The sequence below is a fragment of the Caretta caretta genome, chromosome 2 (assembly GCF_965140235.1).
Source record: "Caretta caretta isolate rCarCar2 chromosome 2, rCarCar1.hap1, whole genome shotgun sequence".
NCBI classification, from domain to species: domain Eukaryota; kingdom Metazoa; phylum Chordata; order Testudines; family Cheloniidae; genus Caretta; species Caretta caretta.
The window spans coordinates 158,879,306-158,893,107 of record NC_134207.1 but is presented as its reverse complement, the minus strand read 5'-3'; the positions used below and the strand labels follow the sequence as shown (position 1 = coordinate 158,893,107).

At 39.8% G+C, this 13,802-nt stretch overlaps 1 protein-coding gene across 29 annotated transcripts in view; it reads left to right on the top strand.

The window, feature by feature from the left end:
• The window catches only part of LOC125631898 (poly(rC)-binding protein 3-like), a 724,175-nt gene that overhangs the window by 503,439 nt on the left and 206,934 nt on the right, over positions 1-13,802 (top strand). The gene's annotated exons all lie outside the window — the stretch shown is intronic.

Sequence of the window (13,802 nt, the reverse complement as noted above, 5' to 3'; positions counted from 1 at the left end):
CAAAATTAAATTTGATTTTTTTCATTGACAACAAGAGACATAATTGCCTTCTTTTTGTCCACATCCATCTGACCCAAAGGAGAAACTATGGCATTTGTTGGATGTAAGGCAAGCCTTCGAGATTTATCTGCAAGGAGCTGAGAGCTTAAGAAAAAGAACAGCCTTGCTGGTGTTATTTCAGAGAAGGAAAAGATGTCCTAAGGCACCTTAAATCATCAGTCTCAAGTGGATATGTTGGTACATTGCTGAGGCATATAGAGCAAAAAGACTTCATCCTCTATTGGGTACAAGAGCTCCCTCAGCCCAAGCAGTGGTGACATCGTGCACTGACAAAGGGCAGGCCCCTCACAGAGAAATCTGTAAAGCTGCCACTTGGTCATCCCTGCATACATTTACCAAATTATACAAGGTAGATTGTCTTCAGCCGATTCAGCCTTTGATAAGTGGGTCCTGCATGCTGTGACGATTCCTTGTGATGTTAATTTGTTCCCTCCTGAGGATTATTGTCATTTCTGAGAAAATCCCACACTGAGGATTTGTGGACCTACCCCTAAGAGAGACCTGGAGAATTTGTGGTTGCTTACCTGAAAACTTTCCCATCCTTAAAGGAATAGGACCACAGACCCAGCCCTCCCTGAAAATACAAGGGAGATCTCTTTCACTTGTGGTGAAGATCTCTGCTCTGCAGGAGTTAAAACCTTTCTTGTGGATAAAAATGTTTCTTGTTGACTGTGTTTTTCCAAGGTGTTGATGCAGCATAAGAGATTCTTGTTTTGTTTCACGGTCCAGAGGGGCTAGCTTTTGAAGCATCTTGTAACTGTGGGGTTGGAGGCTAGTCCCTCGTCAGCCATTCAGTCAGCTTTAATTCTGCCCTCTACAGCTACAGATGAATGGCAACCCACAATGAGGCTCTGTGCACCTATGCCTTCAAAGAAGGGAAAAATTTCAGTTAAGCAGCCACAAATTCTCCAAGTCTCAGGTTGTTATGTGCTCCAGAGTGTATGAGCACCTCACAGTCTTTATTATATTTACCCTCACATCACCCCTGGGAGGGTAGGGAAGTACTATCATCCCTATTTTACAGATGGGGAACCGAGGCATAGAAAGAGACTTGCCCCACATTGCTCAGGAAGTCTGTGGTACAATAGGGAGTTGAACCCCAGTCTCCTGGCTAATCACTGGAGTATTTTTCCTCTCTATAATGTTCAAAACATTTTTAAAGGCCTGGAATAAAATATGCTGTGGGATTGGAGATAAAAATTCACCTAGGGCCAGGTGTTGCTGGGTATCCTTTTCCTGACTTTGTCTATCTTATGTCGAACAGAATTCTCTTTCCTGGTCTCCTACAGTCAGTTTTTTCCTGTGGTTACACCTATGCCAGTATATCTGGCCCAGTGTGTTCTCTGATTTGTCAAAGAATGCTCCAAGAAAGGTAGCTTTATAAGGTTTTGATAGCTCTGACTTGAAACTCCAATATTTACCTAAATTCAAGTATTGCCTGCTAACATTAATACAATGTGTATTTTGATGGTACTTGTCAAGGTTCCTTCCCCACTCTGAACTCTAGGGTACAGATGTGGGAACCTGCATGAAAGACACCCTAAGCTTATTCTTACCAGCTAGGTTAAAAACTTCCTCAAAATTAGCCTTGTCCTTGAACCCTATGCTGCCACCACCAAGCGTGTTAAACAAAGAACAGGGAAAGAGCCCACTTGGAGACATCTTCCCCCCAAAAATATCCCCCCCAAGCCTTACACCTCCTTTCCTGGAGAAGGCTTGATTAAAAATCCTCACCAATTTGCATAGGTGAACACAGACCCAAATCCTTGGATCTTAAGAACAATGAAAAAGCAATCAGGATCTTAAAAGAAGAATTTTAATTAAAGAAAAAGTAAAAGAATCACCTCTGTAAAATCAGGATGGTAAATAGCTTACAGGATAATCAGATTCAAAACATAGAGAATCCCTCTAGGCAAAACCTTAAGTTAAAAAAAGATACAAAAACAGGAATATACATTCCATTCAGCACAACCTATTTTACCAGCCATTTAACAAAAGGAAATCTAACACATTTCTAGCTAGATTACTTACTAACTTAACAGAAGTTCTGAAGCGCATTCCTGACCTGGTCCCAGCAAAAGCATCACACAGACAGACAGACCCTTTATCCCCCCGCCCCTCCAGCTTTGAAAGTATCTTGTCTCCTCGTTGGTCATTTTGGTGAGGTGCCAGCGAGGTTATCTTAGCTTCTTAACCCTTTACAGGTGAAGGAGTTTTGCCTCTGGCCAGGAGGGATTTTATAGTTCTGTATACAGGTGGGTGATTACCCTTCCCTTTACATTTATGACAGTACTGTACAAGGAAAAACTGCCAATATAAACTTCAAAGCTTTTCCTATTTTTAGATTTATTCACTCTACAGTTCTTCAGTAGCTTCCTGATCACATATTAGTCAAACTCTGCAGTAGCACAATGATAGTTCTCTCGTTGCACCAGCATATTGAACTGTCTACCACCAGCCTTTGCATCAAGAATTTCCTTACATTCCTACTCTCCCATAGAGGAATTCAAGAGCAGAATGTATATAGCATATTAAAATATGTGATCATTTTAGGCAAGATACCTTCTTTTCCTGAGAATGAGATATTGATTTCTCTGGTGAAGGAATTAAAATTGACTTGAGGGGGATTTCTTTCATATGCTTAGGGTTTTTTAAAAGCCATGTGGCCCTCGTCAGAGTTGCTGTAACTGCTGAAGACAATCTTTGCTGAAGTTTTAGGAATACAGAAGATCTAAAGTTAAGTTGAACTCTCTTTCCAGCAGGCGAACTGGTTGAGCAGAAAAACATTTTGCTTTATGGAAGCTAAAAGGCATATATAACTGTAATAGTCTTAAATGATGAATAGTATTGTGCTATTATTCATATTCAGAAATGCAGCTAGTGTCCTTGGTCTACATTTTGTGAGAGCTATGCTAATTTTTTTGTTTCAAAATACAGATGAACGTGATCAGCATTTTGTTTTCTAACCCCATGTTAAACCTTCACTGGAGCTTTTTAATCTTTCTGAAATCTGACAGTATTTCTCCTGCAACTGTTCCTCATTTTTATGTAGCTACTTTGCATATCTATATAATAAATAAAAACTAAAATATTTTCCCACTTTTGACCCAAGCAGTTAGCCAACATTTGGGGTCTTGCAGGTTGTTTCCATTAAGAAGAGACGTTGATGATGGAGTCAGGTATCTTTGATGTAATCCTGTTCATTTACAAAGAGTGTACACAAAGTCCTCTTTCCCTAAACACAGTAGGAATCAAACATCACACAGCTTTCTTTTATCACAGTTCCAAACCTCTTTCCAACCAGCACTCTACCCAAAGGCTCTGTATCTTAGCTTTTTCTCAGGGCCACACTACAAGTGCTCTTCTGTCTGGCTGTCAGGCTTCCTTGCTGCCTTTTCTGTGATCTTCTGTGGTGTTTCTGTTGCTTCTTTCACACATACATAGCTCCATCCAGCAACACCCAGCCCCCTATATTTGCATTCAGACTCCAGGGAAAATCTCTCAGTAACTACTCCTGCCTTGCATGTGAGCCTGCGTTTTGAGCAGTGGCTCCTGTTTTTTCAGCTGTCTATTCCATAAAGGAGCTTAATTGCTCTTTACATTTATTCTGGAAAAAATGTAGCTTTTACAAGGTTTCACCCAACCTCCAGCTTAAAAATATTTATGTATTTGAAATATTAGGAAAATAGAATATTAAGAACAAAAATCATCTCTCCTTTGAACTCTGAAAGGAGAGAATGGTGAGTGATTTTGAATTATTTTTAGCTCTGTAGCTAGCAGTGAGTAAATACATTATTTAGACCTTTTACCAAAAACACAATAATTTATTCTTCGTACCAGTCAACCAGCAACACCTTCTTACACCCACTAGCACAGTTAGTCACTTCTTTTGTAGATCTTTACAAACAAGCTAACCCAATATTCAAATATAATTGAGACAAACTTGCATGCTTCTCTACAGTCAGGAAAAATCAGCTGTTACCTTAACCCTAACAGGCAAAAATAACTTCTGGGCCTGACTCTGCTCCTTGGAGTTAGAGGCTAATAGTTTTTTTCAGAAGATATTTTGCTCTTTTAAGCTCTTATGAAATGGACAATACCCATTGCCCTTTGTAGCGATAGTCTGTCTGGACATACTGTTTGAGGGGTCTGTCTGTTTTGGAGCCTGACTCCTCTGTGACCTTTCTGTGTGCCTCACTTGGTGCCTGAGTGTAAAGGCTGTTCCTTCTGAGCCAGCCATGAGCCGGGCAGGGAGCGTCTTCCTCTGTGAGAATTATACCTCAGTAAAAAACTTCCCCATGTCTTTACCTCATCTTGGATCCAGCATGTGTCTGTTTCCCTGCTGACACAGTGTCCTTCTGCAGAGTGAAATTCACCCCATGTACCACTTCTCAAAATAGGGTTTACTTGAGATTTCGTTGGTGCAGTAGGCCTTGTGCTGATGGTCTCAGGAATTTCAGGCCAGCAAAGCAGACACATTATCTTTGTATGATAATGACAGTGGGATCCTCCAAGGAGTAGCCTACACATCTGACATGCAGGAGGGTTATTTTTATTCTGATCAAACTGCAGTCAGTGGGGAGGAATGTGTAAGAGGCCATGGCTGGATATTAATTTTGGGCTCTTCCCCAAGACAGAAGATCTGTTTTGGAGGTCAGTATGAGGGAGTCATTTGCCTCTCTCCTCTGCAGTATTTCTGGAGAAGCAAATGGGTAGTCACTGACCCCAGGGACAAATCTGCTAATTATGAAAAGGCACTAAAGTGGCCATCAGAAGCTGAGATTTTTTGGGAAACAATTGGCCACTGATGGAGTCCTTCCCTCTCACCTCAATTTATTAATTTTAAAAATGTATAAAAAATACCCTGGGTGATTCATAGCCAAATGACCCATATTCTATTCTATAGAGGTTCTTCTATTGCCCTGATCACCATGAATCCCTTCCAGGAGTGCATTAAGCATTAAGATTAATGTCTGTCATATGTGATTTGTTCCCTCTTATCCTATTCCCAGAGAGAGAATTGTGTGCAGTGGAATGTTTTGGTAGTTTTTTTTTAATTTAATAAATATGTACATGTTGCTGTATGGTTATATTAGAGAAGGCCAGATTGAAGTAGTATCCCTTGTCCTTGGAGCAGAAGGTGATGACGTTTTTGATGGTCCTTAGTTTCTGTGTAAGTTCGTTCCACAGTCATAGATTGACTCCGAAGAAAGCTTTGTCTCCTGCACAGAAAAGCTTTAGCCTTATGGAGAAAGTTCCATTGTGCCTAAGAAGCGCAGCTGTCGACCCTGGTCCTTATCCCACAACTGTAGCCTTCTAGATAATCTGGGCCTAGGCCAGGGGCAGACCTAGACTAGCTGCCAGCAACTGGTGCCCTAGGCGAACCATGCAATCGGCACCCCCACTCCCAAACCCCCAGGGCAGATCTAGGCTGAGGTTTTTGGTAAACTGGGAAACATTTTGCCCCTTTTTTCCTTTTAATGTTTTTTAAGCATTTTTTTTTAAACAGAGGCTTAATTATTTGGTTTGTCTGTCCATCTATCTGTCCAACCAATGTTTCTGAGATCAGATAAAATAGAGACACTTAATTTTCAGAATAGATTTGTACACAACAGCTAGATGATATTTGAGTCCAATTTCAAATAAAAAATGCATTAAAATGTTAATTATAATTTTTATTATTACAAATCCAAAATCATCCATTACACTATCCTGCTTTAATGACCTTTTTCAATTTTATAACCGACACCAGTTGTTTGGAAAGTAATCCCCTTCCTCAAGGTTACCCACTTGGAGTGTGACATCACTTTCGTAGTCTATTAAGTGTTAACGCTGTTACTTTTCTTTTATGAACCTTATTTATTACATGGAAACCAGTTATAACAAAGAAAAGTTGATAATTATACAGCCAGATAATAATGCTAAAGTTTAATAATGCTTAAAGAGACTCACATTTTGGATTTATAATGCTGAAAGACGTTATTCTTTGGCACCAAAAAACACAGTTTTCCACAGTATTTGCTCAATTCTTAACCTTCTACCTGTGGAGTGTGTTAAAATGACCGTTTGACATGTATCAACTCACAATATCTCCACCCTACATGAATTTCCAGCTATGCAACCTTGATGTATATTCAAGTTAGTTGTCACTAGCATTCCAGCTCTTTCCGTTGGTGGATGTGTTTCATTGTGGCTGAGCTATTGCTTATCAAAATTGCAGAGTGGGTCATCTTGACCCTACGTCGCAAATTGAAAAAAAAATTCGCTAAAATATTATTTATTTTTGCATTAAATAAAAGATTTGACATATTAATAAATTCTCAGAAATGTAGAGAAATTAATTATAATTCATATTCCCTCCATACGTGCACGGGAATTGAAATAATGACATCTTCGTTATTTTATTTGTAATTTTTTCATCTTTTTCATTTTTTTCTTCTTTTTTTTTAAATTTGATTTTTTTCCCCTCAAATTTGGCGCCCCATTTAACTTGGCACCCTAGGCAACTGCCTACTTCGACTATATGGATGGAGGACGCCCCTGGCCTAGCCCATTGAACACCTTGAAGATAACCAATGCAATGCCTGCCTGTCCACCTCCCAGTTCAAATGCAGTGCTGCAGGAGAATGAACTTAGCGCTCAAGTTAACTACCATTTGCATCAGCACTACAAGAAAAGAGCAAAGACAATCATATAAATAAAAAACGGGAATGGGGTGGACCACAAGAGCTGGGAAGCTCATTTCCCTGCTTTTTTTCTCCTGCGGTGTCTTCGCAACTTGCAGCTATAGAGGTGACTTTTAAAAAATTGTGTTATGGCTTGTCATGGCAAACAGACCTATAGAATAGGTGCCTTCTCTAGAGCTAGGACCAGCAACCTCCCAAGGCTTTTGCAATTCCCAAACTATGGTTACTTTCTGCTGAACAGGGCCTTTAATTGCTTACTTCATGCATCAATATGCTTTATGCCTTAATTGCCATGCATGCGCAGTTTTGTGTTGCAACCTTCATGCTGTTCATATCCAGTGAACTTGATTATGCTTGGTCTTTGGAGAACTATGCTTTTTAATGCTCTGCCCATTCAACAGAAGCTTGCTCAGACTGTCTACTGATTTATCTATTCAACTGAACATAGGCCATTAAAACAGAGTACTGAGTATGCTTGTGCTTTAGACAAAGATTAGACTTTATTTTCAAAGTTTGAATAGTTTTTATTCTGGTGCATGTTGGTGCTGTATTTGCCGAGCTTGATCCAAAAGAATCGAAGCACGTGGTTAAAGCAAAGAGTGGCATGTGGTTCATGAACCCCATAATTAGTTCCTCTTCCTAGCTCTAAGCAGTAATTAAATCTGCCACTTCTGCTCTGCTGATTCATTTATTTAGCTGTTTAATTGCTCAACTGAATACATCTTTATCTCCGGAACTGCAACATTTTATTCAGACAAAGAAATAGCATAATCCATTTTTTTCCAAGATCAGGGACGTGTGAAAGAAAAGGGCATTAATACTACGTGATTTGGTGGTGTTGTCACTTTTTACTTATCAAATAAAACAGTGTTTAAGGGAAAACTTCAACTGATACGTAAGGATAGCTTTCCATATATAGGGTTGCTTCCTCTCAGAGCTCATTATGTCAAACTTTGAATTCTAATAAATCTATTCCAAGTTGCGATCAGGGTCATGAGTTAAACAGAGGAGCTCTCAGGGAATAATAGCAATAACTATATATAAAACAGGAAATCCAGCCGCTACTTTATTGGCAGCAGATTTTTATCAACATTTTTAAAATGTAGATGTACAGCACACTGAACAGAAGCTTTCCTATATAAAGCTCCTTTTTGGGATATTTCTGAGGAGTATGTGATTTACGTCAATGATGTCTTTCTCAGATTCATCTACCCGTCCTGCAGTTGGGTCCATAAAGCACAATGTCTTGAGCACATTCAAGCTTACTAAAGAGAGTATTTGTACCATGCTGATACACATTTCCATAGGTACAGTTTTCCTCACTGTGTATTTTTAGCATCCTTTAGGATGTAGAAAGATTCCTCGATCACTTTTATCCATAGTTTGCAAAAATGGATGGGAGAAGCATTTTGTAAAACAGTAAGGTCCAACTGACAATTAGTTTGAGAAGGAACCTGCTTTGGAAGTTGGAAAAAAAATTAGTAACCTTTTTTAATTGTCATGTCTTTGTTCTGTCTGTCCATCTAAAGTTTTATACCAGGCATGTCACTGTTGTCTGAGGCTATTTCACTCAGTTAGATTAATATTTATATTGGACTTCTTGCTGTCCTCTTACCAAGCTAGTTGTGTTCAAAACTGTGCAGCTGTCTAGATAGATCATTGTTTTTCCCATGTAAATTCATTATTTAAAATTGTTCACCAGTTACCACTGGAGTAAAGGTTTTTACTTGTATGAAGCTTTTGTTCGGTTCTTAGTAACTAGGCAAGAGTTTTGCCTGAGTAAGGACTTTAGGACTTGGCCCAAAGATACTTACATTGCACTGTTTTTCTTGATTTTATTGTTATGCTTCTGCGTGAGCCTTCATTAAACAAATAACAATGGTTTTCCGACCTTGCCAAAACTGGAAATCTGGCAAGCAACTCTGTCCTTACAGGATTGTCCGATGATTTTCTCATTGAAATATAGGTCTGGAAGGGACCTCAAGATGTCAAGTCCAGCCCCCTGTGCTGTGGCAGGGCCAAGTAAACCTAGACCATCCCTGACTGATGTTTGTCCAACTTGTTTTTAAAAGCTTCCAATGAAGGGGACTCCATGACTTCCCTTGGAAGCCTATTCCAGAGTTTAACTACCCTTATAGTTAGAAAGTTTTTCCTAATATCTAAACTAAATCTCCCTTACTGAAGGTTAAGCCCATTACTTCTTGTCCTACCTTCAGTAGGCATATAAGGCAATGGATCACCATTCTCTTTATAACAGCCCTTAACATATTGGAAGACTGTTATCGGGTCCTCTTCAGTCATCTTTTCTAAAAACTAAATATGCCCAGTTTTTAACCTTTCCTCATAGGTCATTTTTGTTGCTGTCCTCTGGACTCTTTCCAATTTGTCCACATCTTTCCTAAAGTGCGGTGCCCAGAATTGGACACAGTACTCCAGCTGACACCTCACCAGCAACAAATAGAATAGTTACCTCCTGTGTCTTATTATATACAACACTACTGTTAATACACCCCAGAATCATATTAGCCTTTTTTGCAGCTGCATCACATCGACCACTCCTACTTAGTTTCTGGTCCACTCTCACCCCCAGATCCTTTTCAGCAATACTATTACCTAGTTATTCACCAGTTATTCACCATTTTGTAGGTTTCAGAGTAGCAGCCGTGTCAGTCTGTATCTGCAAAAAGAACAGGAGTACTTGTGGCACCTTAGAGACTAGCAAATTTATTTGAGCATAAGCTTTAGTAGGCTACAGCCCACTTCATCAGATGCATAGAATGGAACATATAGTAAGACGATATATATATATAGAGAGAGAGAGAGAGAGAGTATGAAAAGGTGGAGATGATTATTAATTATTAATTATTAATTATTATCATTAATTAAGATGAGCTATTATCAGCAGGAGAAAAGAAACTTTTGTAGTGATAATCAAGATGGCTCATTTAGACAGTTGACAAAAAGGTGTGAGGATACTTAACATGGGGAAATAGATTCAATATGTATAATCACCCAGCCACTCCCAGTCTCTATTCAAACCCAAGTTAATGGTATCTATAGTTTGCATATTAATTCAAACTCAGCAGTTTCTCGTTGGAGTCTGTTTTTGAAGCTTTTCTGTTGCAAAATTGCCACCTTTAAATCTGTTACTGAGTGGCCAGAGAGGTTGAAGTGTTCTCCTACCGGTTTTTGAATGTTATGATTCCTGATGTCAGATTTGTGTCCATTTATTCTTTTGCATGGAGACTGTCCGGTTTGGCCAATGTACATGGCAGAGGGGCATTGCTGGCACATGATGGCATATATCACATTGGTAGATGTGCAGGTGAACGAGCCCCTGATGGCATGGCTGATGTGATTTCAACATGATTCCACCATGATTTCAACAGTTTCCATCCCACCATCAACCTCAGCCTGGACCAATCCACACAAGCGGTCCATTTCCTGGACACTGCTGTGCTAATAAGCGACGGTCAAATAAACACCACCCTATACCGGAAACCTACTGACCACTATACTTACCTACATGCCTCCAGCTTCCATCCAGGACACACCACATGATCCATTGTCTACAGCCAAGCTCTAAGATACAACCACATTTCCTCCAATCCCTCAAACAGAGACAAACACCTACAAGATCTCTATCAGGCATTCTTAAAACTACAATACCCACCTGCTGAAGTGAAAAAACAGATTGACAGAGCCAGAAGAGTACCCAGAATTCACCTACTACAGGACAGGCCCAACAAAGAAAATAACAGAATGCCACTAGCTGTCACCTTCAGCCCCCAACTAAAACCTTTCCAGCGCATCATCGAAGATCTACAACCTATCCTGAAAAATGATCCCTCACTCTCACAGATCTTGGGAGACAGAACAGTCCTCACTTACAGACAGCCCCCCAACCTGAAGCAAATACTCTCCAGCATCCACACAACAAAAACACTAACCCAGGAACCTATCCTTGCAACAAAGCCCAATGCCAATTCTGTCCATATATTTATTCAATTGACACCATCACAGGACCTAATCACATTAGCCACGCCACCAGGGGCTCGTTCACCTGCACATCTACCAATGTGATATATGCCATCATGTGCCAGCATTGGTAAACCATTGATAACTACTCTGAGTACAGTCTTTCAACCAGTTGTGCGCCCACTTTATTATAATTTAATCCAGATCACATTTCCCTAATTTGCTTATGAGTGTGTCATGCGGAACTCTTGTCAAAGCCTTACTAAAATCAAGGTATATCATGTCTACTGCTTCCCCCATCCACTAGGTCAGTAATCCTATTAAAGAAGGAAATTAAGTTGGTTTGACATGATTTGTTCTTGACAAATCCATGCTGATTATTCCTTATAATCCTATTATCCTCCACGTGCTTACAAATTGATTGATTAATAATTTGCTTCAGTATCTTTCCAGGAATTGAAGTTAGGCTAACTGGTCTATAATTCCCTGGTTCTCCTTGTTTCCTTTTTTAAAGGTAGGTACTATGTTTGCCCGTTTCCAGTCTTCTGGGACCTCTCCTGTCCTCTGGGAGTTCTCAAAGATAATTGCGAATGGCTCCGAGATTAGTTCAGTTAGTTCCTTAAGTACTCTAGGATGAATTTAACCAGGCTCTGCCACCTTGAATGCATCTAATTTATCTAAATATTCTTTAACCTGTTGTTTCCCTATTTTGGCTTGCATTCCTTCCCCGTTGTTAATGTTAATTGTGTTGAGTATCTGGTCATCATTAAGCTTTTTAGTAGAATGAGCAAGGAGTACTTGTGGCACCTTAGAGACTAACAAATTTCTTTATAAATTTATTTATAAAATAAATTTGTTAGTCTCTAAGGTGCCACAAGTACACCTCGTTCATTCTGCTGATACAGACTAACACGGCTACCACTCTGAAACCTTTTTAGGGAAGACTGAAGCAAAATAGGCATTAAGCATCTTATCCTTCTTGATGTCATTAGTTATTAGCTCTCCTTCCCCTCTAAGTAGAGGACCTATGCTTTCCTTTGTCTTTCTCTTGCTCCTAATGTATTTAAAGAACCTCTTCTTATTGCCTTTTATGTCCCTTGCTAGGTGTAACTCACAGTGTCTTAGCCTTTCTTATTTTGACCCTACATACTTGAGCTGTTGTTTTGTACTCTTTTTATCAATTTGACCATGTTTCCACTTTTTGTAGGATTCCTTTTTCATTTTCAGGTAATTAAAGAGCTCGTGATGGAGCCATATTGGCCTCTTACTATTCTTCCTCTTTCCTTTTACATTTGGAATAGTTTGTAGTTGTGCCTTTTAATATTGTTTCTGTGAGGAACTGGCAACTTTCCTGAACTACTTTCTTCCCAGAGGACTTCCCTACCAGTTCTCTGAGTTTGTCAAGTCTGCTTTTTTGAGGTACATTGTCCTTATTCTTTGCTCTCACTCCTTTCCTTTCCTTAGAATCATGAAATCTATTATTTCATGGTCACTGTCACCCAAATTGACTTTCACCTTCAGACTCACTACCAATTCCTCCCTGTGGGTCAAAGGATTTTGTATAAGATTTATCTAAAACTTAAGCGTTTTAGATGTATTTCTTGAATTAAACCTAAAAGTTCATCCATCACTATGCACATAGGCTCTGACTTCTATTATTCCCAAAGGGTGTTTCACCGTGCTCTGCCCAAGGCCCTGCCCCACTCTGCCTCTCCCGCCCCTGCTCTGCCCCCTCCCCCAGGCCTCACCCTCACTCCAGCCCCAGAACACCCACAGAGTCGGCACCTATGACTATGCTCAGTGCACTACCCCCAATTTCTTATGGCTTGTCTACATGGTGGAGAAATACACCAGACCCTTGCTGGTGCATACTAATGGTTCCCTAATGAGTGTAGCGTAGTACTGTTTCAAATGACACTATGTTAAAGCACACCAGCAGGGTCTTCACGGACCAATTAATGTGCAACACACTTTAGAGATCATACCCCTGTAGAGTGTACTACTGCCATTGTTTAGATAAGCCCTTTGAGTCTATTTTTAAAAAAAAGAACTAAGACATCCATCTTGGATGATAACCATAACAAGTAAACCATCTCAGACCCACATATTAAGCATTTTAATAAAAAGAAGCACTTTTCATTGTGGAAGTACATGCAACTATGTGCAATGTAGTACCTGGGAATAAAATGTTTTCCATTGTTTTCGACAGAAATTTGGTGCACAATAGTTTACCACAGCAATTCAGGAACCTTTTCAAATGGTTTTTATCCCTGCTCTAGTATCACGCAAGGGTGTTATGTTAGTGTGTGTAAATTATAGAATTACATACTGTGCACAGATGTATGAATACACTGACTTGATAGATGGAGAAGAGAGATAAAGTAGATCACCCACCTGATCACCCTTGAAACATTTTTCACATTTAGGAGTCAGAGTAGCAGCCGTGTTAGTCTGTATTCGCAAAAAGAAAAGGAGTACTTGTGGCATCTTAGAGACTAACCAATTTGTTTGAGCATAAGCTTTCATGAGCTACAGCTCACTTCATCGGATGAAGTGAGCTGTAGCTCACGAAAGCTTATGCTCAAATAAATTGGTTAGTCTCTAAGGTGCCACAAGTACTCCTTTACATTTAGGAGTGTCTGTGGTAGGAAATAGGGAATTGTTATGGCACACTTCCCCTCACATTAACCTAGCTATTGTCATCCAACCATCAACAGGCTGGAAATTGCTATCCTTCAGAGACTGCTGGGTTTACAAGCAGTGGAATGCAATTGAAACTCCTCCCCTCCCCACAGCAAGCATTGCCCAGCAACTTGTAGCAAGCAGCTGTCACCAGCCGCAATGGGAACTGGATGTTTGCAAAGTAATGTACATGCTTTAGGTCTGGTCACTGTATAGTGAGCCACTTTGCTAAATCCTTTTTTGTAATCTGTAATTTAGTTTTAAGTCCCATTATCCAGCAATATAGTTCAAAACCAAAGGCCAGAATCTGATCTCACATACACTGGTGTAGCTCAAGTGTGGCAGTGAAGTCAGTAGAGTTACACTGGTGTAAAAGTGGTGTAAGTGGGATGAGAC